General features: G+C 42.1%; 1 protein-coding gene across 9 annotated transcripts in view; it reads right to left on the bottom strand.

Moving 5' to 3' along the window:
• Window positions 1-18,545, bottom strand: part of LOC129851080 (nuclear receptor coactivator 3-like) — a 29,290-nt gene extending 10,745 nt beyond the window's left edge. For 3 of the 9 annotated variants that reach the window (XM_055917281.1, XM_055917289.1, XM_055917290.1), the window contains exon 1: window positions 18,441-18,545. The gene's annotated coding sequence lies outside the window, so the exon portion shown is untranslated. The other 6 variants (XM_055917284.1, XM_055917283.1, XM_055917286.1 and 3 more) reach the window with 6 other exon arrangements.
• Between the last annotated feature and the right edge of the window lie 3,986 nt (window positions 18,546-22,531).

The following is a 22,531-nucleotide window of genomic DNA, read 5'->3' as shown; positions in this document are numbered from 1 at the left end:
CGTTACAGCAAGGGTTTCCAGACACTTTTTTACTCAGGCCCCCTTCCAGCATTGGGGAACAACCCATGCACGCCACGTCTATTTCTATGGGCACATGCACTGTTAATTACCCTCATTTGCAGAAAAAAAATGTGGGGTTTTTAAAGGCAATTGTCTTGCAATTCTATACATTTTCCCATTGCTAATGTGCATTCATGGGCTAAAAACATTAGCTGACATGGGGTAGTTGATTTAGACATTTCTGACAAGTTATAAATAGCTACGGTATGCAATGACTGATATGACAAGAGGAAAACTGATGATGTACTACCCAATTTCAAAATTGCACCTTGTGCATTCTACTATTACAACTTTTAAGATTAAGTTGAAAGCCGTTCTGAGCCAACCCCCCCCCCCGCCCTCACTGCATTTGGCCTCCTCTTAGTGCACCTTGTCCAAGAGGTTTGTCCATTACTACTATTATTCCATACACTAACTACCAAAATCCCTCTGCTATTTTTCTTTTGAATTGACATATTAACAAAGGCGATTCAGACAGTAAGCAGAGTTAGCTAGGGAGCTATACGAGCCTCCCTACATAGCATTTGATAGGAGGAAATTCACATATGTTCCAGTGTGAGGGACTGATGATGTGATTTAAAGCCTCTGGAGAAATGAGTCATCCTGCGTTCAGCCTGCTGCTGCCTGCTCTACTCCTCCTTCTCTAGCGTGTACAGTAGTCAATAAACGCCAGCACAGGGACAAGCTGAATTGTGTTCATGGAAAGCAATAGAAATGTTGGTCCTAAGATTAGACTATACTGCATTCACGTTTCTAACAGCCCCTGCCTCCACTACACACACCTCTTCCCTTCATGTCCACTTCTCTTACCCCGAATCCTCCCTCTACATCTGCTGTTCTTCTTCGTAGACTCTGCCCTTGTTTTCCTCCCCTGGACTGGCCTTGACCCCCTCAGGGTTCACACCAGAGGAAGACGTCCACTACTTTCCCTTTCCCACACCAAAGAAAAAAAAAACCTTCAAGTTCATTGTTCCAGCGCTTGAGAGGTAGGCTACGGCACACACACACACACACACAACTGAAATGGGCAGGCAAGCACACTGGCACGCACAGACATACTGTCTTTCTCACAATCGTACACACGCTATGAGCTCATCATTCCTGAGTGGAAAACTGCAGAATGGATGAGAGCCGTTATGCAACCTCAGTCCAAAACTGCAGGCTTGGACGTGTTGAGCACCACCTCTGACACTCCTAGGGGGTTTCTCAATATACATACTACCGTGCTCCACGCGCTCATGCTTCAAGTGCATCCCCCGAGGATGTTTGTGAAGATCGGATAGTGTGGAGAACACATAAAATATTTGAGAAGCACCCACACCCCCCCTACTGTATTACCTCATGCAGCACCCCCATTCACTGAACCTTCTTCCAGCCAGGACATTTACATTTACATTTAAGTCCTTTAGCAGACGCTCTTATCCAGAGCGACTTACAAATTGGAAAGTTCATACATATTCATCCTGGCCCCCCCGTGGGAATTGAACCCTGGTCCCCCCATGGGAGGACAATGGCAACAATAGTTACTTCATTACTATCAGCTAGCTACTGCATGTGCGAATCATAATAATCTAACCAGATCGCAAAGATGACTAACTAACGTTAAGGCAGATGTCAATTCTTCGTGTGTAGCTAGCTAAATTATTTGTGGCTATATCTGGCTTGCTAACTAAAATAAGTTGCTAGCCTGTTACTGCTATTGACTTTAAAGTTTTAAAAAATATTAAAAATACTAGGCTAGTCAGTTAAGAACAAATTCTTATTTACAATGACAGCCTACCACGGCCAAACCCGGGGCAATTGCACGCCGCCCTATGGGACACCCAATCATGTCCGGATGTTATACAGCCTGGAATCGAACCAGGGACTGTAGTGACACCTCAGAGTCAGTGCTTTAGACCGCTGCGCCACTCGGGAACCCGGACTTACTATGAGCTTGCGACCTATGCACACTACAGTGGGTATTGGGGCGGCAGGTAGCCTAGTGTTTAGAGCATTGGACTAGTAACTGAAAGGTTGCGAGATCGAATCCCCGAGCTGACAAAATAAAAATCTATCGTTCTGCCCCTGAACAAGGCAGTTAACCTACTGTTCCTATGCTGTCATTGTAAATAAGAATGTGTTCTTAACTGACATGCCTAGTTAAATAAAGGTAAACAATTAAATGTAAAAAAATTAAATAATTGTAGGCAGGTAAAAAAGAAAAAAAAGCCCAAATTACACAACATGCATTTATTAACTTTTCAAGATAAAATATTGTAGCCCGGCAACATACAGTATGCGATGTGATTGGGCAACATTTCAATCCGAAGTCAGTTTATTTTCTCTCGCTTCAGCTCAAACAATGGTTTCATTGATTTCAAGAAAATGTGCATAATTTCTTTACGTGGTTGCGTCATATTTCTGTGCATACTTTCTGTTGAAGCTTCCAAATATGTACAAACGGAGTATGCATTTGATTAGTGCTCCTTTTTCGCATACTTTGATCTGGACTCGTACTCCGACCCTCCCGTGCTAGGAGCACAGTAGTATGTATTGAGAAACACTCCTAGTCTCCTGTAGAGCGCCACCGCTGACACACTCCTAGTCTAAGCCATACGTCTCCACTGCATGCTCCCTGTTCAATCTCCTTTTCACCATCCCTCTAAATCTGTCTTTCCCTCATTTTCTCCCCCCTCACATCTTAGAGCAGAGTCCCGCTTGTCGGTACTGAAAGAAAAAAAAGGTCAGACTATACAAGACATAGGGGGAAAAGAACAAAAACATTTTGACAACCATGCTGCCCAGTGGCATCAAACTGAATATATTTGCATACATGCACAAAACATTAGGAACACCTTCCTAATATTCAGAACAGACTCAATTTGTTGGAGAATTGACTCAACAAGGTGTCAAAAGCATTCCACAGGGATGCTGGCCCATGTTGACTCCAATGCTTCCCACAGTTTTGTCAATTTGGCTGGATGTCTTTTGGGTGGTGGACCATTCTTGAAACACAGGAAATTGTTGTGTGAAAAACCCAACAACGCTGCAGTTCTTGACACTCATTCAAAGGCACTTAAATCTTTTGTCTTGCCCATTCACTCTCTGAATGGCACACATACACAATCCATGTCCCAATTGTCTCACGGCTTAAACATTCTTTAACATGTCTCCTCCCCTTCAGCTACACTGATTGAAGCGGATTTAACAGGTGACGTTAATAAGAAATCAGACTGACATGGTGAACCCAGGTGAAAGCTAGGTCATTCCATTTGTTGTTCGCTTTTACTTCAACTTTTCAATAGACCTATACTCTGAAGAGGAAGGAAAAAAATGTACGCCAGCTAGATACACCCTTTCTATTTCAGACAGTCGTTGTCTGAACAGAAGCCCACCATGAACAAGTCACAACAAGCCTGGCATTATGTAAATTATCCTGAATCAGCCACTTCTGACAATGTGAAACTTGGCCAGAGATTGGGAGATGTTTGTTCCAGGTACGGGGCAGGTTTTAAAGTGATAGGAATTGAAAGCAGTTAACGGTTTTATAAAACAGCACAGGCCTACAAAGTTTGTTGAACTAGATAGATAATTTGGAGAATGTGCAGTGTAAATGGCAAGGACTCCACATGTTCACACACCTTCACCTGATTGAATGGATTGGGATCGGAGACAGAGTCTATGACCTCAATGTCTCAGCACAGCCTGTTATGAGAGAAGAGACCAGTACACACACACTGTACACTGGCAGGTCTAAAGCAAGTACTCCGACCAAGAAAATACATAAAAAAGGCTACTGAGCAGTAAATGGTCAATGGATGCTACCAGTCAGTCTGACAGACAGGACTAAGATAAAAAGGTGAGAGTTGGTGAACAAAATTAACCAAGCCCAATGTGGCTCCTGAAAATTATAACGTAACAAACTGCAAGTTCATTTGGCTATTTTGAGTTTGTTCACCAACTTGCTTTTATTAGAGATGTTTTAATATGGACTATGTCCCGCCTTCTAAGCACTACAGTAATGAGCGATCCCATTGGCTGGCTGATACTATTTAGAACAGAACCCACACTCTTCTACTTCCTGTTAAAATGTTTAATATTTGGTAGAACTTCATGGGAACAGTCATTCTAAAAAGAAACAGGAAGCCACAGAAGATAGCATCCTGTTTGCATCCTCTTTCATCGTACCCTGCCTCATCACTTCCTGGATGTGGCCACCCATCCACAACATTGACATATTCTGTGTATCTGTCCCTTTCTCGCTCCATCTGCATCTTTAATACCCTCAGTACCAAGCAACGGTAAGCTATCCCCTGTCCGTTTTCTTGGTAACCTAGTCACTTAATTTCCACATCATCCCCTAGCCCCCATTGGAGGGGTCACCTGCATTATTCATAGGTCAACTTCCTGCCGACACACGAGAAAGTAGGCACTGCTAGCGTGGCAACAACTGTGTGTGCCTATGGGATCTTCCACGCAGATCAAATCCTAAGGGTCTTCCACAGCAACTGAGATAAAAGGTACAGCTGAAGGCAGCTGAATATGATGGGGGAGGTGCAGTAGACGGGAGGAAGAGGGAGGAAAAGGAGGTAAAGTAAGGGGAGGAGGAAGAGCGTTGGGCTGAGCTCTAGAGCTGCAGTGTCCCTCAGTCAGGACCAGAATAGCGAGGAGCCGGGGACATTCCAGCAGAGCCTGAAATCAAGGCTGTAATCTGAGCTCTGTGAGACGCAGGCTAAATAACAAACATGTCCTACCCAAAACAAAGAAAACACACAAACGGACTTACCATACCACAGCTTTCACACTCACAGCTACACGCAAACGTATACATAACCACAACATACTAAGCCGACAAGCCATCACCCACTGATGATACCATCCTGAGAGTGGGATCTGTCTTTTGTCTTCAAATATAAAAATAGTGGCAGAAACATTTGGAGCCTTTCTTTAACGATGTATAGCTACCCCACTCACCCACCTACTAGACACACCCCCTTCCACACAGTCTTACAGAAACAAAAAGGCATCTACTGGATTTTAGGATGAGTGCAAAATGAAACAGAATTATTTCCTGTTTTTCTTCAAAGACCAGCACCACCTCAGGAGCATGCTTAGAGCTCACACTTTGGGATGACGACAGGTACATTACAATAGCTGCTGCTCACACTGCACATGTTAACTCTTGAACTTGAAATGGGTTGAATACTTGTTGACTGAAGACTTTTTAATTTACCTTTATTTAACTAGGCAAGTCAGTTAAGAACAAATTCTTCTTTTCAATGACGGCCTAGGAACAGTGGGTTCAGGGGCAGAACGACAGATTTTTACCTTGTCAGCTCAGCGATTCAATCTTGCAACCTTTCAGTTACTAGTCCAACGCTCTAACCACTAGGCTACCTGCCGCCCAGGCAGGCTTTCCATTTCTTATTCAATTTGTAAAAATGTCTAAAAACAGACCTCCACTTTGACGTTGTGTGCACGCGCGCCAGTGACCCAAAAATCTCAAATTAAATCCATTTTAAATTTCGATTGGAAAACTACATGTGTTAAAAAGTCAAATGGGTGTGAATACTCTGATGGCACTGTAAATGTGCCAGAGTTCACCACAGAATCCTAACAACTGTTTCATTCATTTGTGCAAATACATACAATTCTCATGAAAACAGAGCGAGTAAGCCAGAAAACTGACTTGAGATAAAGTCAAAGAAATACGATGCACAATGGGACTAAAGTGCAGCGAGGCAGACAAATGCCAAGTGTGTGTACATGTGCAGACTTCTAAAAAGTCAAGCTGTAAAAAAAAAAAAAAAAAGACTCTAGGAAAGGCTCTATTTTGAAGCACACTGGCAGCTCCAAATTCCAGCCAAGCCCTGACGTAAGAAAAGCATGGGGGGAAACATTAACTGTTCCTCGTCTGCACTTCAGAGCAGGACAGTCTGGAGTTGGATCTGGTTGCTCTCTCCTCCTCTGTCCATCCCAAGAGCCATCACACACACACCACATGTAAAGTTTGTCCCATGTTTAATGAGCTGAAATAAAAGATTCCAGAAATGTTCCATACGCAAAGAGAATTTCTCAAATTTGTATGCATCCCTGTTAGTGAGCATTTCTCTTTAACAAGATAATCCATCCATCTGACAGGTGTGGAATATCAAGAAGCTGATTAAACAGCATGCTCATTACACAGGTGCACATTGTGCTGGGGACAATAAGCCACTAAAATGTGCAGTATTGTCACAACACAATGCCACGGATGTCTCAAGTTGAGGGTGCATGAAATTGGCATGCTAACTACAGGAATGTCCGCTAGAGCTGCTGCCAGATAATTGAATATTAATTTCTAGCATAAGCCACCAACGTCATTATAGAGAATTTGGCAGTACGTCCAACCGGCCTCACAACCGCAGACCATGTGTAACTACGCCAGCCCAGGACCTCCACATCTGGCTTCTTCACCTGCGGGATCGTCTGAGACTAGCCACCAGGATAGCTGATGAAACGGAGTATTTCTGTCTGTAATAGTCATTTTCTGGGGAAAAACTCATTCTGATTGGCTGGGCCTGGCTCCCAAGTGGGTGGGCCTATGCCCTCCCAGGCCAACCCAAGGCTGCACACCTGCCCAGTCCATAGATGAAATCCATAGATCAAAATGTTCGCTATGTGCTCGTTAGCATTTTAATACAACATTTTCAGCTATTTTATATTAATTATTTTCTACAGTGCATAAGGAAATCAGTAAATTATAAATAATTTCATTAGATTTCCTTATGAACTGTAAACAATTACAATAAATTAATATAAAATAGCTGAAAATGTTGCATGTTGTGTTAAATGCTAACGAGCACATAGCGAACATTTTGTAGTTTGACCTAAACTATACAAGTAACTAAAAATACTACTCATTGATCTCTTGATCCAGGAGGGGATTATTTGATATTACTAAGTAAAATGCTTGATTTTGGAAGCTAACATGCTAACAAGCAAACCAAAAATGCTCTGCAATTGTGCATTTATCACATTTTAGACAGTTGACTTAATAGCAAACATCCAGTTGTGAATTGCATGCTGTAATTAGATCACCTGGAGCATGCTGCACAACAGTGAGTGACTCAGAAGGCTCTGGTCTCTTATTGTGTGCTTGTAAACCAACATAACTGGGAACTACCATAAACGCCATAATAATGTGACAGGTTGAAATGAAGAACGCAATGTTCTTTATCTCCTAACGTATTGCACAAGTTGACTGCAGTTATTTACTTAAAAAGTAGCTACGAACATAAAATTGTAGTGTTGCACGGTATACCAGTACCAAGGTAATATCACAGTACAAAAACATGATACCGACATTGTAGAATACCGTAGTAGTTTCATATGATACTACAGACTTCAGCCCTACCGCTCTAAAGAATTTGCTGGCACCTGTTCTAAAATGTTTACCAAGTTTTGTTTATAAACTCAGTTGAATTGAAGCAACAGCCTCTGGTCTCTTGTACAGGCATGTCCAATAATATCCACTTCATGCACATATCACGTGTGGCAGCTGTAATCAGCCAGCCTCATCCCCTACCAGCCATCACTCACCTGTTTCTCTCCGTCCACTCATGTGTCTATTCCTCGTCAGTTAAAATATAACATTTAGGCGTGATGGCAACCAGGGATGCAGACCCAGACGAGTCTTCTGTTAGATTTATTACATTGGAACAGCGCGCAGAGGGCATCGTTGATGCATTGTATAATTTCATTGCCTGTTATACCCAAGAGCACAGACCAGTCTGAGTAGACTTTGCAAGTTCACGGTCATGCAGTGTCAGAGGGAAAATGGAGCACAGCTTGGCGACAGGCATGCAGCTTCACAGCAGAGAAACCAGCTTGTCTCCAACCTAAACAGTCAAATATGAACCATATTACGAGATGCCTACAAATACCCCAGTATATGGTATACTGCCCAAGCCTAATGGGCAGGCATAAGATAGACAATGAACACAATTGCATTTTATCCCCTCATGTTTCAGAATGATAATGCACGGCCCCATGTCCCAAGGATCTGTACACAATTCCTGGATAGGGCTGTTACTGTGAACGTATTCACACCGGCGGTCAAGAGTCATGACGGCAGTCAAATTCCACGTGACAGTTTAGTCACGCTAATCAGGCTTCTCCAAGCTCCGATGCTGCTGATGGTCATAAGTAGCCCACCAAAAACTTGCTAACTGCCTGGTACTCAGCACTATTGTCACTAATCACACTGGCATCAATGCAAATGTAATCAAAAATCTAATCAAACACTTCATGAGAGCGCATGACGTCATATTGCGCAACATTTCTATAGGCTATGCAATTGCATGGGAAAACAGAGCGATGGCCTTTATTAAAAAGAGGATCCCATCAGCTTTCTATAGGCTAGGCCTACTATATTTATCAACTTCCCTAATGTTAAGCACATTGCTTCTCTTTACAACAGGAGTAAAGCCGACCTGACTGGCATAAATGAACCAAGTGGGGGGAAAAATCCTCCATTCGCTATTTAAGTGCATAGATTACGGGTACATGTATGTTTTCCCCTGCCCGTTTCGAGGTGCATGATAAGGGTCCATTCTAAATCAAAACACATTTCACACATTATTTAGTATATGTAAAGACAAGATTAAATCAAGAAGTCTGATAGGTGACAATATTAGCCCATCACTTGTGAATCACACCTAGCTTGTGTGCAGTAAGGCAAGAAACAGCGTATGCCTTTTTTTCAACTTCAACAAAAATCATAGTCACACACACCTCATGTAGCATAGCCCATAGGCCTATATGTTCTGATAAGGTTTGTATCACAAGTTGCCACAACTTAAAATTCATATACAGTGCGTTTCCAGTTGGGGGAAGAATTTAGCTTAAAAATGCAGATTTATAATACAATCATTAAATGCATGGTCGCATCTGCAGTGACTTGAGAATAGCGTTTTCCCGCTAATTGATTGCATTTTGAAACATTCGTGCTTATAGCCTACTGCCGTGTGCGCATTGCTGCGCTTATGTTTAGAAATATCCTTTATCAACATTAAGCTAAATTCTCTGGTCTGTTGCGTCAGCCTCTTTGCTTAATTTGAGGCTAGTGGTTGTAATACTTTGGGATCTATCGCGTCACACAATGGTCCCAGACTATGTTTGGAATATTTTGTTCTTACACAGAATAGGTCAACTTTTGTACTACAGGGGAATAGTAGATTATCATAGGCCAGTGCTTTTGCTGTTCGTTAGGCCTATATATGTTGGCTAACGAAATGTAGACAGCCCCAATATCTTCAATATGCACCTCAGAATTGGATAAGGATGCTCACAGTTGCATCCTCGATGTCTCTGATCACGTGACGGGCATTGGCTAATAAGAATTGAGCTATCAGAGAGCTATGTGAGTGAGAGGCACTTCGGCGCATGCAGCCGGGAGAAGGGAATTATAATTATTATATTCAGCCTAAGGGCACAACGGTCACTGGATGCAAAAGGCAATACAGAGTAGCCGCATGTGCGCTCTCTATCAAATCGTTTGGAGAAAATATATTTTATTCAGCTACTGTATGTTCAATTGTATTCTTCATACTATAAAATAATGCCACGAAATGCTAATCTTATCTACTAAATGAGCTAGCAAAGCACACAGCCATAGCCAGATCTGGGCCTAACATAAGGATAACACAGTATTGTAATCAATAAATTGACTTATTGTGGTGTAGCCTATATTACATGGATTTAGACTTATTTAAATTGTAGATGTTCCAAAAAGGTCTGCATCAGTGGCTTGTAGGCTATGCGTGGATGCTAAATGTGTTTGTTAATTACAGTGAGATCAGCAATTATTTGCTTGACAATCACCAAATGACAACATTTCATGACCGCCACAGCCCTATTCCTGGAAGCTGAAGATGACCCAGTTCTTCCATGGCCTGCATACTCAGACATGTCACCCATTGAGCATGTTTTGGATACTCTGGATTACTGTGTATGATGGCATGGTGAAGTTCACGCCAATATCCAGCAACTTCACACATGCCTCAGGCCACAATCAACAGCCTGATCAAATCCATGCAAAACGCCATATGTCACGCTGCATAAGGCAAATGGTAGTCACACCAGATACTGACCTGTGACCAACAGATGCATATCTGCATTCCCAGTCATGTGACATCCATAGATTAGGGCCTAATTGATTTAAAGTAAAATCTTTGAAATTGTTGAGTCGGTTAAAAAAAAAAAATAATCAGATCAAAACCAGCCTCACAGTGCTGTTGATAGCCACACTCCTATCAACAGGAGGCAATGACTGAAAGGAAGGGGGAGGGCAGAGATTCTACACAAGAAAAGGAAGTACAGGTATGGTTGCTTACAGCATACAGTAAGAAAAGGGAACAATTGGTAGACTAACCTCCAATGGGCTCCATTGGCTTATTCAGAGTTGCAACGATTAAGGGATATTCAACGAATCACAACCCCACTACATAGCACCAACAGCGAAGGTGTTTCTTCTCTGCATGTTTTCTGAGGAGGTGAGTGCACATTAACATTGAAAAGTGAATTATTGGTGCTGCAGTGCAGGGAGAGAGGAGAGACACAGCAGAGCAGGTAGTTCAAAGCTGAAAGGAGCAGACATTCAAAGCACAGCAGCTTCTCCCCGAGAAGGCACTCCCCCTCCATCCCCAGAGCAGCACAATGCACACATTCTCCTGCTTTAATTTTGAGTGGAGGAAAAACAGGGATATAAATGAAGGTGAAGACAAAGAGAAGACAGATTAATCTCACTCGCTGTGTGTGTGTATATATATCAGAGGGAGAGACAAAGAGAAGTCCTGCAGGAACATTTCTTCACTGCTATCCATTATTAAAATAGACAAAGAGCGTCAAGGAGACTGGACACGAGCACACACCAAATAAAAGTGTACTATCAGAATCCCCTATATTAACTACCTTAGGGCATTACTACGGTCTTTGAACGTGCTAGTTAAGTTGTTATTAACTACTACCCCCTCCCCCCATACACACCATCTTGCAACCAATAGAACACTGACCATGGCTATACATGATCATACAGCTAATATTATGCTAATGAGATCATTAATCAATGGCCAGAGACTTCTGACAGCACAAAGTCAAGCCTGCAATGCCCCCATTCTGCCTTTGAGATAACATATCAGCATCCTCTCAGTCTCCTATTGAAGAGGCTACGGAGAGGGAAGCACACGGTACCTTAACCGTATTTTCAAAAGACAACCATAAATCTATACCACCAAGTTTCAACTCTTGAATTGAGGGTAAATGATACAAACAATAAAAATGTCTAGAGAGGAGTGCTAACGTTATACCCCCACCAACCAGGCAGGAGCAGTGTGGTGTTTCAGACCGCAGCTCAGCCGATTTCCCCCTTACTCGCTCCTCCCTCCATGAATCCGTGGAGTAAACACAGGAAGAGAACAGTCTCTGTTCCACACCAGAGCTGGGCGTTCCTGCGTAGCTCCTGCAGGGTCAAAAGTTTAGCATAGTTTTAATTTCACCTTTCATCAGCCAATTGCAGCAGCTGAACTTTGACCCCTGCAAAGAATTCCACTCAAATGGTCTGGTGCCAGTTTCATCACTACACCCTCCTCCCACCACTCTCTCATTTTTTGTTATTTAAAAAAAAATATATATACACACACACACACACACAGCCAGATAGTCAGAAATGCTATGCAGAGAGAAAGAAGCACCAGTAGCTTTCAAATAAGAGGATGATTGGTCTTACTCAGATCAGGTTACTCGTGAGTTAAACTGAATCTCCCCTAATAAAATTAACACCAACACATATTTATAGGTGCAAGTGGTCAACTTGATCAAATTAGTTCAATTTCTCTTCATAACATCTCCACTAGAAGTGGGAACCACAATTCTACACAAGTGGAGGTTAAAAAATAAAACCTCTAACATTTATTTATTGGACCATTTTTGTCAAGCCATCTCAATAGTTGTCATTGGAGCTGAACTGGGTAAGGGTGTCAATTTTTTATTTGCAATTCTGGGTCAGACAATTGATGTTTTTACTAAATGTATTGTATTAGATAAACACCAAAGTCCTGAATAAGTGGTCAACGTGAACGCGATTCACAAACCCAATTAGCCCACAATTTATACTCAAGCCCGTCTCACCCTCTCCCTCCCACCCTTCTGTCCAGCACTGGGCCCACCACACCACATGCTGTACAGATTCAGATGAACACTTAAGTGTGTTTAAATGACTTGAGGACAGGGTGGATACAGGGGTCAGAAGGACCAAGCTTTTTAAAGGAGGGAGGGGGCCATACGTTGGGTATTAGAACACTCAGATTCAAAAATCAACTCATAAACCCACCCGGCAGAGCAGTCATCTACTGACAACCCAAACGTGGTTGTTTGACTCGATGGCACCACGCTCTTCTCCATCTGTTAAGTCAAGCCTTTACAGCTAATCACAGCTCTCATAGGTCAAAACACCACAAATTACATAACTGTGAAAAAGTATAACATATACATTCTACCATGGTGGTTATCTGTTCTAGCACAGAACGACCCAAACACTGGACTCAATCTTGTCCCCTGAATATCTGTATAAAAGCCTATTCAACTGTGACAGGGTGAGCGAATGTTCTTCAAAAGGCAGCAGAGAAACATTCAGCTTTCACCACCCATTTGGACGAGTGAAGCGGTAAACGACATTTGCTTTGCACTTTAAATGATACCATTTGACCTGGGTTGAGGTCAGAGGTTGCCTCTAGATGTTAATTGGTTTCATTAGGTAATATAAAGCATGAGGGTGGAGCCTCAATGTTGGCTGCCTCTTTTACACACAAGGAAAGACAAGCTTAAATTTGCCAGGTGAGTAACAATATGGGAAAGAGAAAATAAAATCTGATCAAACAGGAGCTTATTCTTCTGCACATTATTAACCTCTTCTGACCATCGGTACCTATCAAAGCAGTAGTAGAGTCCTGACTCTTGCTAGTGCCCATCAGTTGAGGTGCATAAATGCAGAGCCAAAACACCATATTCAGAATCAAAATGGGTTTACTCGTGTGTCACCCCATTGCTCTGAGTATTGTGAAAATGACAGCAGTGCTGCACTGCTCTTAAAACAGGGATTGACAGGTATCGGAAAGCAACCCTTGGATTGGGTGTTAGCTTAACGAAAAAACATAAAAACAAGTGCAACATCATAGTAACAAACAGGCATAAGTGACAGCTAAGAGAATATGTTCATCTATTCAACAACAGACCCCCCCAACCACCACACCCCAACCTCAAGTCAATTAAGACTATTTAGTTGCAGAAAAATGTTATTACAATAAATTTGGTATCATGCTTTGGTGTTAACACAGTGTAGTAAATCTGCAGTCTGCTCGCTGATCGACCCAGAATTGCAGAGGCCTCTCACTTCAAGGTGGAAGACTTAACTCACCGCCGAGCTGTGGAGGGGCAGAGACAGGGCAGAATCAAAGCAAGGTGGCCGCGAAGCAGTTGAGAAGTTCATCCAGAACTGACACGCTCTCTCCTTGCTGCCTGCCTGCCGGAGAAAGCATCTGGTAACATTTATCTCACAAACCAAACTTTTTTTCCTATTCCTCTTTTCCCCCCAGACTTTATAAAAGGGGCCCTAAACAAAACACAAAGTCTCACTAACATTTTACAATGGTAACAAAACCAGGGCAGGGAGCTACCCTCCCATTGGCTTGTTCAGGTGAACCAGTTTAACGAGCATTCTTCAGCCAAGGGAGAGAAAGTAAAGACTGGTGGAAAAAAAAGAGCTGTGCCCCCCCCCCCCCCCCCCCCCCATAAGCTATTCCCTCTGTCGTCCAACCAGCAGTGACTACAGAGTACTAACTGTTCCAACGCCTTAGTGGTTATAAATTGGAATTGGGTGCAATGATTACTTCAGGCTGCACGTTTGGCTTTCATAAGTGTGCATGGCTCAGGCTCACATATGGCAGAATTACCCCTGCATTTGGGTATTACCTCAGAGTTGAACGAAAGGGGAATGCATGAATACGAAGTGATACTTGCGGAGCCACACTACAATCTGCATGAAGTGATTGAGACCAGGGTTTGGTGTCATTGAAGGGGAAACCTCTGTTTTAGCTGCTCTACAGTTCCTACTCTTCCGGTCTTTAACACACTCCATCTGAGAAGTCAGTCCTAAATATTTAATCAGCAGGAACTGAAGTCTCCACTCCAGTTCTATCTTGGGCGCTTTCCTTTCAGGGAAAGGAGAAGAGTTTAGCTTTAGTTGATTCAACAAACTAACCTGTTGCAGGTATCTGTGAAGCGTGGGGCTTTGAGGCCCCTCAGGTATGTCACGTGCATGTCAGCTGACATGCACAGAGAGTTTACAGTCACCAAATTAAAGACCTTGAGGTTGTCATGTGGGCTTGTCATCTTGGAAATGTAACTGTATAGCGCTCTCTCCAACAACAACATTCAATGCTGTAAAAAAACAAAACCTAACATTTTTACTTACTATGAGAGTTTTGGTTGTCGTACCTAATTACCTAAAGATGTAAGTCCCTGGATAAGTGATTCTACTAAATGACTAAAATTTAAATGTGTAAACCTTGTGTAGCCCAAGTGTGATTTAAACAAAAAAAGAAAATTGCACACAGAAATCATTCAACTTAAAACTCCACAAGGGAAAGGCCTACTTATAACAAGGTAATAAGGACCACTTATGCGTTAATTTCAAACCCAGCGCCTCACTACCACCCACAGAAAAAGGTACAAAGGCCAAGGAATCAAATTTCAATTAGGGAAACAATCAGGCTTTCCTTTCAGCTCAGTGGGTCTCCAAGAGCCCTCCCATAGCCACTGCTCTTCTCTCCCGACTAGCAAGATGAATTCTACACACAACCTCACCTTTACTTGTTGACCACCAAATACATTTTTTTTTTTTTTTTTTACATTTCCCCCTTAGTCACAACCCTGACGACAGACAAAAACAAAGCAATCTATTCAAACATCAATGGAGCAGAAATTCAGCTTGACAAAGAGAGTGGAGGCAGTTATCATAAAGTACCTCTCTACCACACAAAAGGTGAGGCATTTGCTTATTTGCCCACTCATTCTTTCTCCTTTAAGTCAAAATACCCACAACCTGATTTTAAATAAGTGAATACTTTCAGAAGTGACAAGGACAAAAACAGTTGTCTGAGCAAAAACAATATGACAGTTACGCATCATCAAACCCTAAAGTCTTACTGCTGACAAATGCCAATGCACAAACAGTAACAATATCTACTCAATATGTCATGGAAATCAATGGATTGGTTCATCTGCTACGAAGCTCTGACACCAGAGAGATGTTCCTGCGCCCATGAGATGAAGCGATAAGTTAATGACTTATTGAGAACACAGTAGTAAACGGACAAAGAAAAAGCCATGCATCAAAGTCACTTCTTCAACCCATCTGCAGTCAAAGAATCTCCCAGAAGATTGATTCAATGTTAACGCAGCCTGACACCCTGTGTGAGAGAAAGAAAGGGAGAGATAAAGAGAAGGGGGGGCTCAATTTGCAAAGAATCTGAGTAGCAGCAGCAGTTCATTGGGTAGATTCACACAGCGGCCACTGTTCCCTTCCTACAAACATATACACTGCTAGAGAAGATGGAGACAATATAGATGTGCATTAAAAAGTATTAATGATAAATAAAAATAGGCCTAATCCTAAAATGAGACCATGAAGACAATTCACTAGTCAGGATAGCTCAGTGGCCTAATTCTTACTCCAAGCCCATAGCCCAGACACCATACACATTCACCTGATACACTACATGGCCAAAAGTATGTTAACACCTGCTCATCAATCATTTAATTCCAAAATCATGGGCATTAATATGGAGTTGGTGCACCCTTTTCTGCTTTAACAGCCTCCACTCTTCTGGGAAGGCTTTCCGCTAGATGTTGGAACAGGGGACTTGCTTCCATTCAGGCACAAAAGCATTAGTAAGGTCGGGCACTGGTGTTGGGCGATTAGGCCTGGCTTTCCAATTCCTCCCAAAGGTGTTCGATGGGGTTGGGGTCAGGGTTCTGGAGGCTAGTGAAGTTCTTGCACACCGATCTCAACAAACCATTTCTGTATGGACCTCACTTTGTGCACGGGAATTGTCCTGCTGAAACAGGAAAGGGCCTTCCCCAAACTTGCCACAAAGTTGTAAGTGCTGAATTGTCTAGAATGTCATTGTATGCTGTAGGGTTAAGATTTCCCTTCACTGGAACTAAGGGGCCTAACCCAAACCATAAAAAACTGCCCCAGACCATTATTCCTCCTAACACCAAACTTGACCGTTTCCATTATGCAGTCGGGCAGGTAGCATTCTCCTGGCATCCGCCTGGCATCCGCCAAACCCATATGTTTGTCTGACTGCCAGATGGTGAAACGTGATTATTCACACCAGAGAATCCATTTCCACCACTCCAGAGTCCAACGATGGCAAGCTTTACGCCATTCCAGCTGACACTTGGTCTTGCACATGGTTAACTTAGGCTTGTGTGTGGCTGCTCGGCCATGGAAACCCCGTTCATGAATCTCCCGACGAACAGTGCTGACATTGCATCTACAGGCAGTTTGGAACTCGGTAGTGAGTGTTGCAACCGAGGACAGACAAATGTATTTTATTTCTTCTCTCTCTCCGTGCTTCAGCACACAGCGGTCCCGTTTTGTGGCCTACCACTTCGCGGCAGAGCCGTTGTTGCTCGAGCCGTTGTTGCTCCTAGACGTTTCCACTTCCCAATAACAGCACTTACTGTTGAACAGGACAGCTCTAGCAGGGCAGAAATTTGACATACTGACTTGTTGGAAAGGTGAATCCACTCATTTGTAGGTGTGTCCACACTGATCTCTCCGGATTTACATGCCACATGTATGATGGGTAAAAACCCATCTTCAATAACACCCAAAACTTGCATGTGATTGAATAATGCAATTAATTTACCCTTAAAAATGTCTTAAGCCAGACGGAGCATTGAGAGTCTAGCATGTTGGGATGAGTAGGTCCTCCTCCTGTACATGTCTGCGTGTGAGTATCAGAAAGGTTTCTTGTGATTCACGTGGTTTGCCCCCAAGCAAAGACTGCACACCTAGACCTTTAAATTCAAGCGAAATTACTCACCCCCCATTGTCTGTCGAGAATACATGAGCAAGCTGTCGAAGAATGCTCCCTTATTGCCTCAAAGTAAATACTCAGCATACAAACTGATCAGTAGTTCGTTTTGTTGCCATTTTTTCAACCCAACAATTTAGTGACGAGTGTTCAGCCCAGAGTCGCTTAACCATGAGCCCTCTCTCTCGCACACACACGTGAATGAACACCATCATTCTCCTCACCATGCCCTGCAGTAAATTAAATGTATGTGAACTTGAGACATATGGTATCATAAATAGCCTATTCTGTACCGATGTTGCATGTAGCCTACGAGAGAGTTGAGCCGGTGGCCTGACGTACGTATCCAATCCTACGGCGTTGTGGTAGGTTATTATCTTCACCGTTATAATCACAGATAGCTACTTAACCTAATACGGGTGAACCATAAATAACAGCAAATGTGCGGATTTTTTCAATGGGCCGGGCTACTACCACCACGTCGCTGTTTTGTCCAACTTAAGTTAGTTGTAATTTTAACACAAACTGCATTTCAAGCGTAGCTGACCATTAGGCTACGTCATGTTGAGGTTGATACAATGTTGTTTCATGCGTCAACTGTCACAATCATTACGAAGTAGCATATTGATATAAACAGTTATTCCTTGTAACCATTAATACCATAAGAATTACACTGAACCTCGGAATCTAGGCTAGTTGGCGACAGTAGATTCAGCTGTAGGCCAATGTTATCAAACTATGGATATTTGTTCTTAATTTAAAGAGTATCAAAACGCAGCCTAAATATTTGGGCAAACTAGTACTTAAAAAAAAGATTTACTTCGACTTTAATAGAACCGTTGCAATAACAAACAGGTATCTTGCCTACACAAATAGAAGAGTTAACTCAGTCGAGATGGAATAGTTTCTGAATGTAACGTTATCAATTTGCCCCTCTGATAAACTTTGTAACAAAGATGAGCATAAAATCCGCATGCAACCTCCACGAGGAATGCACGCATATTTAAAACAGCCAATAGACAAATATGGACTTACATCATCAGGGAGAGAGCGCTCTTCATGTTGCCAACAATTCCAAAATAAACGGAAACGCTCAGAACTACAAGGTAGGTTGGTTGTAGGCTACGGGTGAAACCTCTGCTTATTCCAAGAAACGCGTTAAGCTACATCAGGTCAACTGGAAAATGTGCCACATGTTTTAAAACCCTATCAGTGTTACCAACAAAACACCGGCTACTAGCAGGAAAAACTCACCCGCTTCAATGCATTCATTGAGTAGGCTACACCAGTTTCTTTCTTGCCCCTATTAACTCTCCGCCATCTTCACCACTGTGTTTGTTTAAATGGGAAACACTCCCAAAGCGCAAGAAACCAGCTTGCAAAAGAGCGATGGGGCTTCTGGGTAGAGTAGTTGTCTTCTTCCTCTTTCAGAATTAAGACGTATGGATCTTTCTGAACATGGACTACACGTAGACTAAAAATAAGTATATAGATGAGACAAGCAGCAATACTGATAAACATGCATTTATTTATAGCTCACCAAAGTAGCCCATGGAGATATATAAGATGAGCGTGGACGTTGTGACGTGCTATTCTCCATTAGCAAAAAAGTGACAGTCCCTAGAAGGAATCTCTTTAATTTAATAATTTTCTAAATGTTTATAGCCATAATTCTGATGCCTCAAATACTGATATTGACAAATAAAGTGTTTAGGTCTGCAATTGTAACATAAGCCTACATATTCTTCTGAGATTGTATGATGTACATTTTTCAACATTATCTGTTACACTCAAACCATTGCTCGTTCCCAAGTATGCATTTTCAAAGAGTCATAGGCTAAGTGGGTTCAGTTTACCTTTTTATATAATCCTCTCCAAAAGATTAACAAAAATACAAAATTAACAGAATTCAGATTGAGCAGTAACATGGAGAAGGATAAATAGGTGTAACAGTATAACTTTACGTCCGTCCCCTCGCCCATACCCGGGCTCGAATCAGGGACCCTCTGCACACATCAACAACAGTCACCCACAAAGCATCGTTACCCATCGCTCCACAAAAGCCACGGCCCTTGCAGAGCAAGGGGAGCCAATACTTCAAGGTCTCAGAGTAAGTGAAGTCACCGATTGAAAGGCTATTAGCGCGCACCACCGCTAACTAGCTAGCCATTTCACATCCGTTACATAGGCATGATACAAAATGTGTGCTTCCTCAGCCTCCTTACAATTGCACACTGACTGACAGTCAAGCTCAAGTATGCACTCACACACAACCCTCAGACTTTCATATATGTTATCCATCTGCTCAATAAACACAAGAACATGCCAATATCCATACGCCACAGGGGGAGTGGAGGACAGCAGTGTTCAGGGTACAATTTGCAATTGTGTAGCAAACACTATGAAGTGCAATCGCCCTATGGGTGACTGACGGGACTAAGGAGGCCCAACTGCCCTCTGGAGAAGAATCACGGAAGATAGTGCCGAATCTGTCTCCATGGTGATCTCTCAGGCACACCAGTGTAGAATTTCAACTGTTGGGGAGGAAGTCAGGGGGGGGGCTAGGTAACACTTGGTAATTAGCTCCTTGCTTGCTTCACTCCTTACTTGCTGTTTCCTTGGTCTGGGCATATTTTATCTCAATCTGTCTACAATTGAGAAGGAAAAGTATATACTGGAAATAATACCCCACCTGAAATACAGTGTGGCGATGTCTCTTAAAAGTTTTACTTACATGCATCTTTGATGTTGCCTTCAAAGGGGTGTTGTTTAAAAAATCTGTGAAGTTCATAGCCTCAGCTGTGTCCCAAGTTTCAAGCACACAGAGATTTATGCAGTCCAGCCAATTTTATACCGATTTTAACTTCTAAAATACCTATTTGCTTCAGGCATTTGATATGCATATTTAAGCTCATGAACTCAAAACACAAATGGAAGTATTATTTGTCACTTGAGAACGACAGATGTATTAGTCTTGACAGAAAAAGTTTGATATGGATCCTTTCCTACAAAATGATGTCACTTGTATTCGATAAACAGCATTCAACTGAGATGATGTGTTTATAACAGAGATCACCACAGCCATAAAGCTAACACTGCTATCATGAATCATCTGTTTGCCTGGTTGGGTGCTTGTGTGTTAAAGAGTGAGCCTCAATTACATTCCACAGAGTCCTTAAGGGGGGCCCATGGTCCTCTGTTTGTGCCCCCTCCCCCACAACACACCACAAACTGACTTCCCCCTCGGTCAGTGAGTGTGAGACGCTACATCCCAACCCCCTTCCCACTCTGCCTTTCCAGTATGAAAGGACAGGAGATAACAGTTTGTAAGGACAGGGGATAGTCCCTAATAATTAATGTATTTGCAGATTGCTTTACCTGCAAACAACCAATCTGGTGCCTCTGCTCCTCACCCCTCGACTTCCCCACTTCATTTGAATTGCACTCAGATTCAAGGCTTTAGGATCATGATGAAGACAGACAGAGATATATTCCAGTATCACGATACTCGTTAGTATCATGCAAAGGAAACAAAACACGAAGCAGATTTAATTTCTTCAGGAAAACAGCCCCAATGTTGGAAACAATCATCATTATGTTGTCATCCAGAGTCACGTGTATTTATTTTCCAAGCTATAGCACAGAAAATGTTACATACAGCATGTTTTGAAAGGACCAACGATTTTGGTTGGCTTCGTATTTTTATTTTTGCCATGGAAAAACTATTGCAATGCTGGTATCGTCACAGCCCTAATTACAGTACATAGGCACAATGAATTAATTAAATTTCCAACGAATTGTGAAATGCATAGATAAAGTAATCACACATGAAAATGGCAGAGAATGTTCAATATTTAATTAATTAGTTATTTTCAAGAGGAAGAGTGAGTTAACTTAGAAAAAGAGAGAGCGATAGAGAGAGCGAGAGAGAGAGAGCAAGAGACAGACAGAACCAATTTGAGAAGTGTCTTTTTATCCACCTGATATAGAGGTAGTCATATAAACATTTCAGAATGATAGGTGTTTGATGGTTTGCTCTCGTCAGTGAAACTCGTCAGTGAAACTCAAACACAAGTATTTAATCATTGTCAAGTTAATGATTGCTGAGCGTATCTCATGGGTCGCCTACATAACAACAGAACATTCACCTGACATTTTACTGTGTGGGTTTCCTTTTTTTTCATTTTCCTTCTTTCAAAAACCTTTTACTTCAGTGAGAATACAGTAAGTCTGCTTTTAGGTTTCATCAATGTAAGGAAATAAAACTTCAGAAGTAATGAAAACACTTACAAGTCTGAAATACATGTATATTAATTAAACAAGGAGACACACATCCAGTGTAGATTAAGTGGGAAATGATCCCTATATGATCAATATTTCCCTAAATATATGCCAAGATTTTCCATAGAGAAAATAATACAACTCTTCAACTGAATTATCACTGGAGAAAAGTTTGAGAAGCATCCATGTCAAATTTCCCCACATAGAACCTTTTCTCATGAACTCCATATGGATGAAGTCAGATATTTTTCATTTCAGATCTGTTGATGGCTTATACTAGTCCTGCACAGCGCTTCTATTGCATGGGATTAGGCAGTGTATAATATTTTATATAGAGCAAAGGTGATGACTATGTATCTACACCCCTGACCTGTGTCTATATAGAGATACAGTGGATCATGGCCATCATATTGTGAGTTCTTCTTCTAGCATGGGGAAAGGGGGATTTGAATGCTGCGATAGCACTGGGCATTATTTCTTGACAGTTCAGAGAAAGCGGCTTTTATAGTTAACTCCACATGCACTTCTTGTCACCTGGCCAATTTATCTCAAATTGATAACTGCTTTTAGAGGGTGTGCCATTCCTCTGTAGTTATGGGAGGATATCCAATAGGGTTGGCTTGGTGAGATGTAGATTGTAGATTGGTAAAGTAGCTGACATACAGTGTGATTGAAGAAAAAAAACATGCACTCGGCAACCAGTGCTCTTCAATGATCAATAATATACCTTAACTGATAATGTTCCTCCTTTTCCTTAAGAGCATTGGATGGTTTTCTGTCCTTTACACAAGAAAGCTTTTCCCAGGCATTATGCGATTGTTGTGATTTATTAATGCAGCAAGGGGTCCATAGCAAAACTGTCAAGATACAGTATCTATTATGAGGCAAGCTGGAGGGTGACATCTAGTGGAGTGCTTTCTAACAGACACGTAGCCATATACCATTATAGTAGTGGTACGGCGGTCAGCTGTTTGTTCACCTGCCTACAGTTGCTAATAACCCATCCGCAACCGCCCGACTATAGGCTATGTGATAAAGGGAATGTCTGAGGCCGGCATCCGACC

The sequence above is a fragment of the Salvelinus fontinalis genome, chromosome 3, assembly GCF_029448725.1.
Source record: "Salvelinus fontinalis isolate EN_2023a chromosome 3, ASM2944872v1, whole genome shotgun sequence".
In the NCBI taxonomy this organism is placed as follows: Eukaryota; Metazoa; Chordata; class Actinopteri; order Salmoniformes; family Salmonidae; genus Salvelinus; species Salvelinus fontinalis.
This window is presented reverse-complemented; position numbering and strand designations above follow the sequence as displayed.